Source organism: Cyprinodon variegatus, unplaced genomic scaffold (genome assembly GCF_000732505.1).
Source record: "Cyprinodon variegatus isolate N-32 unplaced genomic scaffold, C_variegatus-1.0 Scaffold49, whole genome shotgun sequence".
Lineage (NCBI taxonomy): Eukaryota > Metazoa > Chordata > Actinopteri > Cyprinodontiformes > Cyprinodontidae > Cyprinodon > Cyprinodon variegatus.
This window is the reverse complement of record NW_015150502.1, coordinates 1,177,341-1,195,358: the sequence shown is the minus strand read 5'-3', so window position 1 is coordinate 1,195,358 and position 18,018 is coordinate 1,177,341. Positions and strand designations below refer to the sequence as shown.

The 18,018-nt window shown below is 37.5% G+C and overlaps 1 long non-coding RNA gene across 1 annotated transcript; it reads left to right on the top strand.

The window, feature by feature from the left end:
• Nucleotides 1-2,992: 2,992 nt before the first annotated feature.
• Nucleotides 2,993-16,855, top strand: LOC107082302. The gene is made up of 3 exons (XR_001481131.1): nt 2,993-3,121; nt 4,556-4,649; nt 16,790-16,855. It is a non-coding gene; the product is annotated as an uncharacterized LOC107082302 (long non-coding RNA).
• Nucleotides 16,856-18,018: the final 1,163 nt, after the last annotated feature.

The following is an 18,018-nucleotide window of genomic DNA, read 5'->3' as shown; positions in this document are numbered from 1 at the left end:
ATTAAGATTACAAAATATATAGAGTTTTAAAATATCTAAACAATATCAGTCATCATTGTTTCTTCGCCTTCAACCAGCATAAATTAATGCAACTTCATCTAAATGTCATAACTTAGCACTGCTAAGGCCTTATTTAAGTAGGTTTGCATAATAAAGGTCTCAAAGGTACAATCACTGTATTGTTCAAATAAATAAAACAGAAGAAGCAGAAGTAATTGAAAATAAGGGACAGAGCAGTCTTTACTTCTTAACAAGTTCAATCATTCAGTGTTTACAGCTTAATGCAACATATTCTAAGTTTCTTGTGGATACTCTGATCTCTTCTGACATCATCTATTGGTGTAACAGCATCAGAGTGAATAACTTTAAACACTTTAACAAGATGGTAAAGAAGGCCGGCTCTGTTCTAGGAACATCTGGAGAACTTCTGGAGATGATTTTATAAAGAAGAATTCTTCATAAAATGAAGAAGAGTAGAGAACAGCGGCCCTCCTCTTCAGAAGACTTTTTAACCCCATCAGAGTGTCTTCTCTAAAGGCCTTCTCCACATCCAGTGCAAAAAAACATAACAGAAGATCTTCCTGCCAACAGCTATCAGCATCTTCAACCACTCAAAGAAAAGAGCTGGTGACTTACGACAACATTTGATCTCTATTTAGAAATGATAAGCGAATTCTGAATTGAATTTTAATTATTAAAAATCCTCAATTTAAAACTAAATTCTTTAATGTTTTTGACAAATAAAATGTATATATTTATAATCTTTTTTTTAATGCACCAGGCTCATTTAGTGGGTAAATGCTGTTATAGAAAGATTTTGTATTTGCTGCTGTGCAGATTAACCCTTTATACACATCCCTCCATTTTTTACCCCATAAGACTAATAGCGACACTGAGAGAACTAGTATCTATTTGCCGCTATGTGCGAGAGCTTGGTCAGTCACCAGTCCCTTCCAAGTATTCAACACCTCTGGCCTTACCCACTACGATAACAGCTTTTTTCACACCAGAGCTGTCCCAGTAAATTAGCAGGTATGATACTAGGCCTTGACTTAGTAAATTCTTGGGCCAGTTTCACCTGGTAAATAATCGAGCCAGTCACGGTCAGAGAAACAGAACTACTCTGACAAACAGGCCGATCTCCAACATCTATAAACAAAGGTGTTGGTGGCAGCAGCACAGTTGATATTTCACTCCAGGGTGGTATCACAACCAAACAGGAACAGACGAGACGGGTTCTAAGACTCACCTATGGGAATAATTTCAGAGCAATCCATCTTTCCACAGTTTTCCCTCTATCCCTACATTTTCCATAATCTTTCCAACCAACAAACTGACAACAAAACCTTGGCGAAGCTGAAATTATATTCTGGAACCAACAGGTGTTAGTTTAACTTGATTCCTCCCATCAGTGTTGTCTTATAAACTAACATATCACACCCTAAAAACTAAGGATGTATGATATATTGATAGTAATAATATTGGTTGGTCATTTCTAGCATATCTGTATCACCAAATCATTGAAAATTGGGCCAATATCAATAATGGATATACATTTCCATGAAGTTTATTTTTTCTGTTTCAGCTCATAGATGGGAGGGGATCGGCCATGTGGTATCTATTTGGTCAGGTGGCGGTAATCATTAATCATAGCTTTTGAATCAAGCAGAGAAACAGTTTTATCCAATAATTCAATAAATATATTACATATGGTATTGGGGAAAATGTTAATAATAATGGCAATATCAATATTAGATATAAGCTCAGATTTTGATATTGATGCATCTTTATATAGAATATTTTGCTCTTTAACTCAACTAAGCATTATCTATGTTACAGTGGTAAATGTAAACAGGCTAAGACCTCCAGCTCCATCAACCTGCCTGTCAGTTGTGTAGTGTCATTGAAAATGTAACATTTCTACGCTTTCCCAAGTCTCTTGGGAATTGTCTCAAAACAGTGTGCAGCTTTTGTCAGGTTAACCTTCTATGGTTTAATAATTAATAATTATCCCTTTAGTTATCATTGCAATTGTACATCAGAATAAAATCTGCCCTTTGAATTTAACCCATCCCTTAGCGAGCATTGTGCAGGTTACACCACCTGAGGATCATTCCCTTTCATTTCTAGTTGGTCTTCTACAGAGTACCTTCCATAATATCCTATCTAGCGGTCTAACATTTATTTGTAATTCCCTGGTCTTTTTAAATTTGATCTTGTATTTATTTCGTCTCCCTTCGTTTTGAGTTAAAACATTGAATCAGTGTGTGTCTTGGAATCAAGAGCCACACTTGCTTCTTTTTTTCCCCCTACATATTCCCAAATGTCCCTACATATCCTGCAATCCATGCATGGACACAATTAAAATGCAATCTCCCCGGTGCACCTCTCTCATTCCCATATGTTTATGAGTGGTAAAGCTGTTGGGAAAGAGAAGTGTTAACCTCCGCTCCAAACCGCAGGCAGAAGGGCTGCATTCCTGCCTGAGTACTCAACGCGCTGTTTATCTGCATCCATGCACTCTGTCACCATGGCAACTCAAACCAAATACACTGGCCTGTTTAACTGTGTTTAATTTTTTCCTCCCTTTTTTTGATTTCATCACTGGGCTCCCATGCTCACTCTCAGTAAGATAAACAGAGAGAGGAGAGCCCGCACTCAGCCAAGCCCACTAGAGTTTATTTTGAGTCTCCGCCCGGTTCGGTCCATGACGATGTTTCGAAATCCTCTCCTCTCTCTTTTTTTCACAGCTTGAAAACTGGAAAGCTCTCAGTTTTTTTTCAAGTTTTTTTTTTCCTTAGGCAGAAAAGAGCTGTGGTTTGAGTTGGCCCGACTCACATGAGATACGACGCCCTAAATAGTTTCAGTGGAGCGTGTTCACTACGCAGCTTACGACATGTCAAACTCAGAGACTTGACTTCAGTCTTTAAAAAAAGAGTGGTCTTTTGGGAGCAGAGAATATTCATTATTTATCTGTTTACATACTGTCATCACTACCAAAGTAAACATTTTTTTCCTCATTTCTGACAGCCCACATGCAGTCACACACAAACTATCATCTCCAGGATGTCCGTCGATGGCAGCGAGATGAGCCCTAAAACTCACATTAACGGCAGAGCATGTAAGACAACACTTTGTTCTCTTAATTAGCACTTCTTTTCCTCCATTCAGCTGGTGTTCCAGTGGTTGACTGTTCCTTTATTAGGCAGGATTCCATCTCCAGCTTTCCAATAGGCACTTAACTCCTGCCTAATAGAGGATTTTCCCACACTTCCTCTGACAAGCCATTCAACTGCGAAGAGTTAATTTGTTTCTAATGCTTGGCTAATGGAGGATTCTGATGGCAGGAATTGAGTTTTTTTTTTTTTTAGGTGGGAGGGGGCGGCTCTCATTGGTTTTTCACAACCTGAATGCAGTCTGAAAGATTGCTTTTCTATAACATTCTTTAAAGCCAGTTTACTCCCAATTCATACAAACTGGACAAAGAGGGAAGTGGAAGTAAATAAAAAAGAAAATATGGTGTCCATAAATTCACTCTGGTAACTCAAATTAGACTTTTAGAGTTATTAGCGTCTCTTCTGGCGGCTGCATTTTAAGGGAAGATGGGGACTCTCCTGCAATGGTGCATACATAGTAGACCTTTTTTTCGACTGTCAAAGAAATGCTCTTTCGGACTATCTCAGCCTAGCAGTGTCCAGTCAGTTGGTGCCTGATTGACAGCCTGTGGCACTATCAACTGTCCTGCTGCACAGCAGGCGTGTCAGGGAGGGAGAGCAGAGGCGGAGGGTTACGACGAAAGCATAGCCAGGCCAAGGGAAAGGGATGAGGCTCAGCAATGGCTATCTGGAAGCAGCCCAAATTTGGTTCTTCTAATCAATCTAATTCCGTCTGCAAACTCTAGCCTTCTTTCTCAGACATTTTGCTGTGTAAAGATAACCTTATCTTAACCTGCCACATCCTTTACAATTAGCACTTTCTCTGTGGGTAGACACAAAACTCTCTGAGATCCACACTGAGGCCAGCTGTCTTCTTTGCACTTGCACAAATACTAAACGGGGAATAGCCTGTTGTAAAAATGGCAATAGTAATATTACTTTTCAGCAATAAATATTGTCTTGATATATTACTGGACTTTTTCATTTTGACACATTATAACCACAAACTTAATATATCATATAGGAGATTTATGATATTCAAAAACACACATTTGGGAAGCGAAAAAGAGGAAGACCTTTAAAAACAATTATAATAATATTCCTAAAATTGTCGATTGGATTAGATTTTAGTTTCTTCTACTGATATTTATTTATTGACAGGACGGTGTGTTCAGGTCGATGTAATGTGGGATATTTTTGTGAGAAATCTGGTTTTGCACTTAGTAAAGATTTTAAATTATGAAATGTAGCTTTCTGGCCTGTTTCCCTTACATGGCTTGTTGCAAAGAGTATTATAATGATTTTCTCCCACCAGTGGTTTTATTTTCCTTGCCACTTTTCCATAAATGATTTGCCACATGCACAACTAAAAGTCCTGTCTTACATTATCCTCTCTGCAGGTCCTCCAGAGTTACCCTGGATCCTTTGGCTGCTTCTTTGTATAATGCTCTCCTTGTGTCACGCCTGTCAGTTAAAATCAACGGCCAAGTTTTGGTAGGTTTGCAGCTGTGTTATGTTCTTCCCATTTTTAGATGATGGACTGAACACTAATTACTGAAATGCCATAAAGTTTGCAAGATTTAGTTTATAACCTGACTTCAAACTTCCACACATCTTTGCTGAAATCCTTGCTCTTCATGAAGCTGTTTGTTTACTAGTGTTCTCCAACAACCCTCTGAGGTCTTCAAAAAACAGCAAATTAATACTTCAGTTAAACTGTACATGGATCCCATTTACTAATTAGGTAACTTCTAAAGGTAATCAGTTGATATTTTTGTTCAGAGGTACTGTATCAGAATTAGAGATACTACACGACGCATTTTTTATATTTATATTTCATTTTTTATATTTTCAGTTTAGTTTTGTAGCTTCGGACATGCATTGAATTAAATTAAATGAAATGTGTAACCATAAGATGAAAAAAAGGGAAATATGTAAAAAAGAAAAAAAACTGCTCTTGAGTATAGGCACAGACTTATTTATTGTAAAGGAGCAGGTGTGTCAGATTTTGAAGGGTACTTATATGAAATCATGTTTCCATGTCTTTTACTTTGTCTAATTTCTTCAATAAAAGTCCATTACAGCTGTCAAACACTTCTTATGGTCTGGGAATTCAAGTGCATCCGTTGGGATGATGCGTGACAACAGCGTGAAAAGGCATGCTCAGCTTATACTTTACACCTGTGTTCTGGAAGAGCAAGCAACATTGCAAAGCATCAAAAACCAGTGACAGATATTCATCTGAGCATTTTAGGAGGAAAGCAGGTAGAAGACAGCAGTGGGTAAAGGGGGTCCAAAGTGATGTGGACTCCTGTTATATATAAAATGTAAACTCAAAGCTGGTAAAGATTACTTTTATTAGCACGCAGAATCACAGAGTGTCTGTGATTCTCACTACAATAAAGAGGATCCAGGTCTCGACTTACTGGGAGAAAAAACAAACAGAAAAGCCTGACAAGAACATAAACATTAAAAAAAATCTGTTTATTTCATTGGTATCAGAGAGTAATCTTCTCTTGTGTTACCATTTAAACAGCCACATTATACACACTCTTCAATTCTGGTTACATGATAAACCAATTCAGTATAGTATGTCATTTTGAAGTGGGAGGAAAATGGTGTTTTTGATGTGTAAAGTTTTACTCTGATATCCTTTGTGATTTTGCTGCGTGTAATTAATTCACAAATGAAACATAAATGCATTCAGTGAAGTTCTCAGGGGTTTGTTAGACAATAATGATTATACATCAACTAACAAACAGGTTTCTGGTTGAAAAGCAATACCCTAAGTTTTCAAAATATCACAGAACAAATTGCCATTCTTCCATTTCTATTAAAACAAACTGACAGTAGAGTCAGAAAAAGAAAGCTGTCTGTCATGATGTATTTAAGAGATCTGACCCACACACAGAAAACCATTCAGAGAAACCAGAGAAAAGTTTAACAGGTTTATTGTGGAGTTCAAAGGGTTGGATTTGGGAGAACTCAGAGAGCTGGTGAACTGGAACTGGAAGTGAGAAGAGAAGTTCACAAAGGGTTAGTTCAGGGTCCGTGGGAACTTTGAACGACATCTTGCAAACACAGAGATAAACGGGACTCACAATTGCGGAGAAAGGTTTCTTTCCTGAATCCAGTCGGTGTGGGTTTTTCCAGAGATTGAGGGGCTCGTTGGAGGGCGGACAAGTTTTTTGGTTTGGTTAGTTCTTGATGAGCAATGGAGCGGACTGCCACTTAGATTTCCTGGAGAACTTGAACGGGACGTGTGGAGATTAATCCCCTGCTCAGTGTGAAGCACAAACGATCCTTCCAGGGGGAGAAGGCCAAACATCCCAATGCAGGATGACTTCCTGCCAAAAGGCAAAAGACAGAAGTAACGTTAGACTCAGAGAAACAAAAACTCAGTTAGACTCAGCTAAACTCAGCTTGGCTAGAGTATGCAAAACTGGCAAACACTCTGGCGTCGAAGTAGTGGCAGTCCACCGCTTAAGAAGTCCTCAATAATGAGCCAACCAGCCGCAGGTGTGTTGGAGGACCAACGAGAACAGGGCGCCACCTGGTGGTGCAGGGGGAAAAACACAAAAACACAACCCACACAGACTGGATTCCTAACACTGTCGATATAAATAAAAGGAATTCCTCTTTTGTTTGTCACAGGCTATGGAGGGTACTCAGATAATGTGTGGGAGAAAGTGTTTTGTTCAGAGGAGACAAAAAATGTATCCTAACTCTGGAGGAGCTGCATAGATACATCATTCTGGTGTGTCTACCAGCTTTGTGCTTCACTAAACCAGGCCTTTCTGCAATAGTGGAGAGAACAAAGCCATTGTTTAATAAAGTTAGATAAAATCATATAATTTCATGGCTTTTAGCGCCATTCCCCCATATTGGTAAATATATATATTACCAATCGCTTCACAAGGCACTGTAAATGTTCCTTACAGTTTTCTTGAAGGGTCAGGCCATTCTTTCTGCTGCAGAAGATACATTTCAGCAAGGTTAATCTAACAAAGACTTTAGCCTCTCCCTGTTATCTCTTGCCTTTAAAACCTGTTTAGATTTCAGACACCTTTTCTGCTCTCATCCATGAAGTCAGGGACCCAAGTTGGTTATCGATCCACCGTTTTAGCATTTAATGCCTGGGCATTCAATGTATGTTTGTGCCTGTGCTAAGAATAAATGAGAGTGTGTACTCGTACACCTTTGTTTGTTGTCAGTGAAATTAGGAGCACACCCACACATAGCACACCAGCAAACCAGTGGTGACTGAGGATAATTAGGACCACTAATGAAATGCAGAAGGTGGAGTGTGTTTACCCCACAAATCCTGATAACCAATGCCCTTGAAGTCATCACAGGCTGAAAGGTGGCTATATGCAGTCTGATCAGCACAAAGAGAACTGCTCTATAAACCAAAACATTTAAAGAATGTGTTAGGTTGTAGGTTTTGACAAATGTGCTTGTAAACAGATCTTGTAACTGCATTGAAGGGAAACAAAGTTGCTGTTGTCCAGTTACACAAAACCCAGAAATATCTTAAATCTGATGAAAATAATAAAAGATAAAGATTATATGAAGATAAACAAATTAGAGTCATACATTGCTTCAACTGTACTTCAAGCAATTTATATATATATTAAAAAAAAAATAAACCTATTAAACAGGAACAACTAGACAAAAATGCAAACTATAATTATTTTAGACTTGCTTTAAAAAAAATCTCAATCTTTTATAACAATATATCCACATATGAATTTTAAGCTGATACTAAAACAGATGCTTCCGGTTACCAAGTGCATGTTCATCAGACTCTAACGTTAGACATTAACATTATATTAGAAAAGGAGGTTGTCAGCCCATCACAGAGCCAAGAAAGAGACAGACAACCTAATGGCAATTAAAAGTCACCCCTGGGAAAGGGGCAAGAGAACATGATAAAAACCTTGAAATGCACCAGGAGAACATCTAAACCTGATATACTGTAGAAGCACTCAAGTTCTGATTTTAAGATGTATTATTCTACCAGTGAGGTGAAAGTGCAAACCACTGCTCTGCTGTGCCACCTGGGGTCAGCAGGTAGCTTTTAAAATACTTTCAGAAAGACTAGAGAAATACCATGTTTTAGGTTGGGTTTTTTTTCTTCTTTTTTTCCCCACAATGTTATTTGCATCGGAAATATATTGAGTTTCTAAATTGATGTACACTCTTTCATATAAAGTAGCTGATATGGCATCGTGTTTTCACTTTTGGGCTTTAGATTATACAAAAGGGTTGCCTTTTAATGCCGTATTAATACTTTAATACTTTCTTAATTTATTGCTGAGTTGTTTTTGTTTTTTTTCTTTTCAGCAAAGAATCAAATTTATACCAACAGACTTGAATGCCCCCGTAAACTCCTGCAAGTATCTGGTACGGTGTCTATCATATTACTGCAAGTTAATGTTGTTTGTATAGCACAATTCAGTACAGAGACAATACAAAGAGCTTTAAATGAAAACAGTCAAATAAAATTAAAATAGAAGTACAATAAAAGCAAGTAAAGATAAAAACATGATGACAGCAGGTAGAAGAGCAAATAAAAAGTTGGACCACAACCTTAAACTAGTAATACATCAGTTAACAGTTTAACTTCAACAGTCAAAGGCAGTCAAACAAATGTTTTTTTTGTTTGTTTTTTACTTAACTTTAAAGAGCGCAGGCTTTCAGCACTTTTACAGTCTTCTGGGAGATGGTTCCAGATAAGTGGAGCATAGGAACTAAAGGCTGCTTCTCCATGTTTGGTTCTAGTTCTGGGTGGAAAGACTAGGCTTGAACAAGACCTGAGGGGTCTGAGAGGTTGATAAACTGATAAAAAAAAAAAAATAAAAAAATCTGTTATGTCTTGATGTGGCGATCCATTCAGTGAGTTATAGAATAACAGAAGGATTTTTAAGTCTATTCTCTTAGATACAAGAAGCCAGTGGAAGGACTTCAGAATTGGGGTTATGTGCTTTACTTTCGTAGTTCTAGTGAGATCACAGGCAGCAGAATCTTGGATCAGCTGCAGCTGTTTGATTGACTTTTTAGGCAAACCTATGAAGACACTGTAACAGTATTCAGGACATTCATCTACTAAGCTTAAGTAAGCTGAGTCAGCTCACATCTGGACAACTTTTAATGTCATGGTTAAAATCATAAAGAGCTCAAAGGTTACAGCTCACTGCTTGCTTTTTGTCTACTATCTGGAAAGCTCTGAATGTTTTTAGTTATCATTTAACCTGTCCGTAGCTCTGAAATAATTTGAACTCATCACTCATATTCTGCGTACCTTAAAATAGTCACTTTTGTCTTGCTTTTTTGTTGAAAAATAATTGATCAGTCATTTGATAAATAAAAATAAACACCCTTCCCATAAATATACTTCCAAAGTGTCTATACAATATACCTCTATGAATTTGTTTGAACCACAAAACGCACAGACTTTGGATTAAATTGATCAACTCCAACTGTAAGTCTTGATCTGGTTATACCATGTTCCAATACTTCTACGGTATTGCTATTTTTTTTACAGAAATTCTCTGTCAGCTTTCCACATATGTTACAGGATAAGCACCTTTAAAACTTCTCTGTTCTTATCTGTCAATCCATAGAATATTTTCACAGATATTTATTTATTTATATTTCATCAAATGTAAGGGCTATTGCTTTCTTTTTTGGTCACAGATAATTTTTACTCTTCCTCTTATGTATTTTCACCCAGTCTCTTTCTTAATGATGAATAATGAACTCTGACCCTAATTGAGGCAAGTGAGGCCAAGTACACTTTAGATGTTTATCTGGGTTCTCTTGTGACCTCCTAACAAAATTGTTTCATCTATGTTTGCATATAGGTGCTTTTAAAATAATACTTTCGTATAAGACTAATAATCATTGATAGGGGCCACTTTTCATCCTCTTCCATAACTATACGGCCCATACCTGAATGGCTGGACAGTCTGTCCTCACTGTTTAGCTGTTATCCACCCTATCTCTTTGTCTCCTGTGTTGTAACTGACCCAGATATGCACAATATAGAGATTGTCAGATAAGGGATTTTTGTAATTTTTACATTGCATTGTCTGCGTTTTTGTTGTCGATGTACAGTTGTTAAAGCCCTTAACACCTTTTGCTAGTTGCTTAAAGTTAGAGCCGTGCACAATATGAAGAGTGTATCAGGTATTGAATCTTTAGAGCATAATTTACTTCCATAAGTAGCAACCACACATTCAAACCATTTTGGCCCTCTTTCAACATCACACTGCCAAAAAGGTAAAAAAGAAAAGATTAAAATAATTGATCAATTTACTCAGGCCCAAACTGATCAATGAGATACATTATTAAAAGAATGATATCGATCAGGATGGAGGCAGGCAGGGTTAAAATGTTTACTGCAGCAAAGAGACCAGGATCAATTGTGCGACCAATGCACTTGAATAGAGCCCCATACGGATCGATGTCTGATGGAGCAATAGGGCATATGGATCTGCCAACTGTCCACTGTCCTTTTGTGGCAGATGAGGAATGAAAGAACAAAAAAAAACTGAGATACAGTGAAGATCAAATGAAGCTCTGTCTGCCTCTGTTGGAGAAATACATAGAGGGTTTTGTCAAAGAGAATATGGGAAAAGAATTGATTCCAATAAAAGCCGAGTTCATTGTTCACAGACAGTTTACAAAAGGAGATTCTATTACTTTATTACTTTTTAATCAGAATTATTTTCATATTCAGTTGTCATTTTACACTTTTTTGATTCTGGCATTCATTAACAAACTATCAACTACTGTTGCATGTGAGTATGTTCATACCTGCTTATACCCTATAATACAATTCATGTGCTTACTATATATGTGTACGTATGACTTCAGGGGCTATTGATTCTGGAAGACTTTCCATCATAGGTTCAAGGAGCTATTTTCCACACAAAAGAAAGCTTTGAGGAGTGAAAAGAGAGAGGCAGAAAAAAGAAACAGATTTTAAAAAGTGCTCTAAAGAACAGCAGAGCGCTGGCTCCTCTCTCTCCTCCTTCCTTTCTTTGCTGCTATAGAAAGGAACTGAATGATTGGAGGGTGCAGTGGCGGGGTGGGGGGGTTCCTGAATAGACCTCAACGCTTTTACAGATATCTTCTCTCCCCACCATGGAGGACATCTGACCTTTGAGGGGGGAGAATAAGGGAGCAAGGGAGAGGCAGAGATAAAGAAGGAGGGGCAGTTGGGGGAGAGAGAGAGGGAGGGCAATCATAATGAAAAGTGGTAATTCCTTAGAGAGAGTGAGAAAGAAATGTCTAAGGGCCAGTAATGAGATCGTCTGACTAGTGCGTTGCTATAGCAACCTGCACAGTATTACTATACACCACAATGTATGAATGAGCAAAAGACCATGTATTGTAGCTAAAAGTGGAAGGGTCAGAAAGAAAAACAACTTTAAGTATGGCCAATTGGAAAGAAGTTAACGTTAAATGGGTGATCTGTGTGATTACTGAATTATTATTCCCCCAGTTTTGTGCCAGTTACTGATTGCTGTAGATTTATTGACAGTGCATCTACAATCCAAATCCTCTATTGCATCACATCCCAAAAGTGCTCGCTGGACTGAGATCGAATGACAATAGAGGCCATTGGAACACAGTCCTAACCATGCAAAAAAAAAACAAAGCTTGATGACATTGTGAATTGTTCAAGTGGCCATCAGAATATGGTAGATTGTGGCAATTAAACTATCATCTTTGGATATGGTTGAAGATTTGCCAACAAAATATTCTCAACAGCAGTAGTATCCAACTCCCATTCTTTAGAACAACTAGACGTACTCTTCATCCGACCCACCAGAATCTAATAATGGCTTGCTATCAGGCCTCCCCAGAGCTGAAATATTAATAATGAGGAGGTTAAGTCATTTTTAGTGACATTACAAGATGAACCGAAGCTTCGAGCAATGGCGTAAACATCGGTAAGCAGATACAGAAGTTGCTTACGGGCCCACAACCTCTTAGGGGCCCCATTACTGACACCTGGTAGGGCCCCTACGCAATTATGGGATAGGACGTCTCTTTGCAGATGTATTAGTGTGAAAAATTGCTCTAAAATCCACCTGATCCTGAAGTGACTGACTGCACCGGACCATATTTATACCGCAAAACATTTCAACATGATGGTGAGCCGTTTAAACACGACACGAATAGCAAAGCAGACAGTGGTACTTTTAATTACTATGTTAATAGCTGTGTATAGTTCATTAGACAGTTGGTAAAAAATACACTCATATAATATGTTTCAAACCGCAATAAAGATCTTAAAAGAACAATGTATTTGAGTATATTCAATAAACATCTCCCTGAAATGATTTTTTGGAACTTGGGATGTCTGTAACATGTGGTGGTGCGCTGTCACCAATGGTTCCATTCAAGGTGTGCAGACACTATTTTTCCAGGTGAGATGTGTGATCATATACTACTGAGAATTGCATAACTGTGTCTTTTTGGCTGATTTATGGAACTGTTGCCGTATCCTTAACCTTCATCACGTGTTGTACTTCATATGGGGACCACCCAGAAAATGTTGCTTATTGTCTTGTTGTTACGCCATTGGCTTCAAGGCTTGTGTTGAGTAGTGGAAGGGCCGTTTCTACGAAGCACATATTGAGGCTTGCTTCATGTAGAGGAGGAGACAAAAGAGATGACGTCCGAAACCTCGCTACCACCATACCACTTGAATGCTTTGGGATGTGGTTCAGATATCCCGCAAACTTTGACAGAGATTTAAATAGCCCCAGTATTTAATCAAGATGTGAGAGTTTGTAGGAGAGTTGAGGTAAGTTGGGAAGAGTTTCCATATACTCTAAAAAATAGATTGGTCAAAAAAAACAAAAACAAAACAATCTAGTTAGTTAAAGCAATTTAGGTTAGATTAAAAATTGTAATGATCAGAAACTGACCAAGCCACTGGTTTCAGTTGTATTATTAGAATTAAGTACTATTACTTTCTGAAATTTTGTTAGTTTGCATTTCTATCCAATGATTAATGGTTTGAGGCCTGTCCTTTGCTTTTGAAAGTTTTACTACCGGTACTTAACCAGTAGTCTGGTCAAAGTGACCAATTTCTATTGGTTTGCACTTTTACTAATATAGATCAGGTTAAAACACTACCACATTAGACTGGTTGTTTTAACCAAAACATTGGTTGGAAACATAACTTCCAACCAGATTGAAACCAAGAGCTGTGGAAAGACTATTATTTTTGGAGGAAAATGAGTAATACCTTTCATTTTGCTCATCATTGCCTAAGTTGCACAAGCACCAAAATGACAGAAAACAAACAGTGTGTCTTAAAAGATTGTTCTTTTCTGAGACATTTTGCACAAAAACCTTGCAAGACCACGCCATCACAGGTCTGAACTGCTAATTCAAGGCATTTAAGATCCATTTTTCTTGACCATTTAATATACATGTGACAGGTGAAACTATTTTATTAAAGTGATGTTTTTCTATTATAACATCTTGTTGAGCCTGTGATAACTTGGAGAACTCCCAGTTAACCGGCATTTTTTATAATACTCATCATTGTGTGACTGAAACCAGCAACCAGTACCTGTCCAATACATCTTTATTACTCTCTCTCTCATTCTGATGCTGTTTTAATTTCAAAAAGTTGTATTTGTATGTTCATATGTAGATGACCAAATGAATCTATTTTCATTTTAATCTAATTCAGGTTATTTTATTTATTTAGCTCCAATTCAAAACACATGTCAAGGCACTTTACAGAGACAATTCAACCAGGTCCTACAGTCAGATGGGTTTGAAGTTTTCTATCTAAAGAAAACCAGCTGATTGCATTGACTCAGCAGCAATCCCTTACACCAAGCACGCTTGTAGGAACAGTTGAGAGGAAAGCTCCCTTTTAACAGGAAGTAACCTGTGATAAAAAAAAAGGGTCCATTTATCCTCCAATGACAATCAAAATGTCATTTTGAATCATTTTGAATTGAGAAAGCTTCCTGGATGGGGAGCGAAACATCTTCAAACCTTGGAAACCAAGTCCAGTGGATTGTTTTTTAAACTTTTATGGAACTTTCATTTTTAGCTCTATCATGGAGCTACTAGGATCTGGCAACACCTAAGCTCATCACACCTGACTTCAAACTACTATTCACATTGGTTCAGAATCCTTTAGTGATTGATGACATTCAAAAAGGTTTTATCTGCAATGGGGACTATAAATCTGATATTCGTGAAAACAGTACTGCTGCTGAAGCTTCTCGAACATGTTGTTAGCATCCGGATCAGTAGTGAGAAGTTCGGTAACCATTCTTTGCCTGCTTTGTGTGTCAATTGTGACAGTTGCTAGGTGATAGAGCATACGGTTGAAAGCCAGAGAAGGCCGGACCTGTTTGAATCCATAGTCAAACTCCTTATTTTCATGGACCTAGAAGGACCCAGTCCAGGTCCCATCCTCCGAGGACCTGGGTCCTTGGAGGATACAGCCTCTGAAATCGAACACAACCTTTATCTTTAAATAGCAGCAAGGGCTGTTGAATACCCCTCCCACTTCCGAAGCACCAACAGGTGGTTAGTAGAAGCCTCATCATGTTAACTTTGTCAGCAGACAAAGCAAAGAGGAAACTGACCCATAAAAGCTTATCCCCAGGTGTGCAACACATTCACTGCCCTATATCATAACTAAGTATTGCCTGCAGGATGGGTCTGTAACAGTTCAGTTTGTAGCAGGCAAGAACATCCTAGGTTTGATTCCAAGCCTATAGGATTTCAGTTGTTTTTCTCTGGGTACTCTGAATTCCTCCCACAGTCCAAAAAAAAACATTACTGTATAGTTTGCATGTCTCTAAATTGCCCTTGGGTGTCCAGACGTTTTTGTGTTTTGATGGGGACAGGTTGCTGGGGCCAGACACAAAACAAGCAACAGCAGATTTTTCCCTTAATCTGAATTTAGTAAAATGTAGATCTTTATTTTCATATTTGTTTTAGAATTTCTACCCTGTGCAGCAAGGATATTATTACCTTTACATAAACTATATGAACATTACAGAAAATGGACAAAATTAAATATCTTTAAAGTCTTCATGCAAACTCTGGTAATGAGTCAATATTTAAATCATCTCCGGTTTAGTGTTACTTGTATTCTAAACAGATTTTTATAATTTAACACCGGGTGAAAACATTTGTAACTAGGGTTCAATGGGGTTCAAGATCAATTGAATAAAAATAGTACTTTTTACTCACTGTTTTGGCATTTTAGGTGGTCACTCGTGTACATGAAAATGTTGTATGTTTAATCTCCTCTTTACTTTATTCCAAAAAACAAAATTTACTAAGGCTGATATTAAAAGCACTCATGTGTGATCAAACAGCTGATATGATAAAAAAAAAATTCATATCCAAGTTCATGCCTGTTGTTTGTATTAAATTACCATTTGAAATCGGCTCTTATTTTAATCTCTTCTCGAAAATAAAAACCCAAATACTCTGTGGTTTAAATAATCTAAGAATACATTCAAACAGTATAGAGTGTAAAGAGTCAGACTCAAAGGAGTTCCACGTCCTTGTATGGTCCAAGTTGAAGACAGAATATTGGTGACGTTCATTGAGCCATTTGCCTGGCATCAAACCTGCCATCCATGGATACAGGTGGAAGCTAGTTGGTAATATGTAAGGAATGAGTGTCGTTTTTCACTGAGCTCTGTTCACTTCTAGTGCTGCACATCTGATTAGTGCCTCTCAACAAACCCTGCCTCAACCACCTGCTCCCACTCAATTCCTTCAGCCTCTGATATGCTATCATCACTGCAGATTAAGACTAATGATCCTTCTCTATGTTGAAGTCCCCCTGACCTATCAGAAGCATACATGTGTATGTGAAAGAAATGTAACAAGAAGGTACATTAACTCTAAATAGCAGAGGCTGTATTAAAATACTTGAATAAAGAATTTCCCACGATAAAAAGCAACCTAATTATGATTCCCTGTGCAATTCAAAACATTTTCAGTAAAATCCTTCATTTTTAGTTCAAGTGTATTTGTGTGACACCGGCTCACAGGCAACGAACGTTTCCTTCCTATAAGGAAGTACTGGTACATGTGAGCCCCGGAGACAGGAGGCCGTGTGGGTCAGTGATAATCATTCTGAATGGACAATACCACAGATAGGTTTGGGTGAGCTAACACACATACTTGGTCTGCTGGGGAAAGCCTGCAGGAACTAGCTGTGAATACGCACTCAGGCTGTGGGGTCAACAACAAAACACCCAGATAAGAAGTCCAGACGTCCCACTTCCACTTTTTAACTTTATGTGAGAGAGTGCGTGTTTTGGTTAGTAATAGAATTAAAAAAACAAAGGCAGTTTTTTTTTTAGAAAGAATAAGCTAATATGCAGTGAAATTCACAACAGTCTTGATGTGCAGTTGTAAGCATGATGGTGTGTTAGAGGAACATCGATAACAATCGATTAAAATGTTTTAATAGTAATAGCATCACTTTGTATTAATTTTGATGTCCCCAATTTTGCCTCTCTGGGAATTTCTGGAGGTTAAAACTTCTTTGTTCCACATGGTGGTGTCATTTGAATCACAGACTTTTACAGGATTCTATTTTTTTTCTTTTGTAGAAAAGACTGGAAGACGTCATCAAGGAAGGGTGAAAGGGAGGAGAAGGAAGGGTGGACCAGGGGTCGAGTAGACACTGATCACTGATATAGATATAAAGACACAAACTGACCTCCTAGGACTTCTATTCTACTTACATAATGCAATAAAATAATAAAAAGCTCACTCTGATGAAACTGTCTTTTTTAAAGGCATGTACAGAAATATAATATAAAAACCGAGTAGATAACATAAATTTACATTCTATCGACAAAGAGGAAAATATACAACAGAAAATCTCCATTAATAAAAAAAAAAACTTTTATTTAAAGACATGACCACCTTTATCTATATTCTGATAACATAGATTGTGATTTTCATTTTCAGTGCATTTACTATGTTATGAATCAAAAGGATAGTCGATCCAGACTCTGTCCAGGGATTATTTTTGGCACAATCAGTTAAGGTTGAACCAGCAGCCTTGTTGAGCTTTGAAGCTTTTTCCTATGCTGTAAGTTACCAACTCTTTGTCTTAACTCTTTTTCACACAGGGAACTACTTTCCTTTTGTATCGTACCATAGTAGAGAAAGGGCTGTCCAAATGCATTAATAGATCCACACTACATAAGTGTTGGATCTATTAATGCATTTGGACAGCCCTTTCTCTTATTTTGAAAGGTCATCTTTACTCTTCCCAAGTTTGACTTTCTATCTGGCTCAGAAATTTAAATGTTTTGTTCAAAAATAGACTTGAACCCTGTTTATGATTGACTGTTGATGGGAGGGAGCATACAAGACATTACTCCGCAATTTTTTTCAAGAACCCAACCCTCTCAGATTCTAATGTAAACACTCAATTAAAAAAGTTGTTATTGCTATATTTAAGAATAACATACTCCTTTAGGATTATATGTAGTGGAAAAATATCTTTCCCTGTGAAAATATGCATCCTGAAGATGATTATCTGAGTCAGGTAGAACACAATCACAATGTTACTTCTGAATGCAATAATATCAGTTGTTGATGTCTTAAAATCACATATAACTTGAGTTGTTTTCTGTTAAACTATGAAGGGTATTATAGATTATCCACATAAAAATTTCATCAAGAATTTGATTAAGACTTTGTTTTCAAAAGATGGAATTCTGAATCTTCAAATAGAAAACATAATAGTTATGTTAATTAATAGTTTTAAGTTAGATTCGATAAAAGCAAAAAACTGCAAAAAACAAAAACAAACAAACATTGTGTT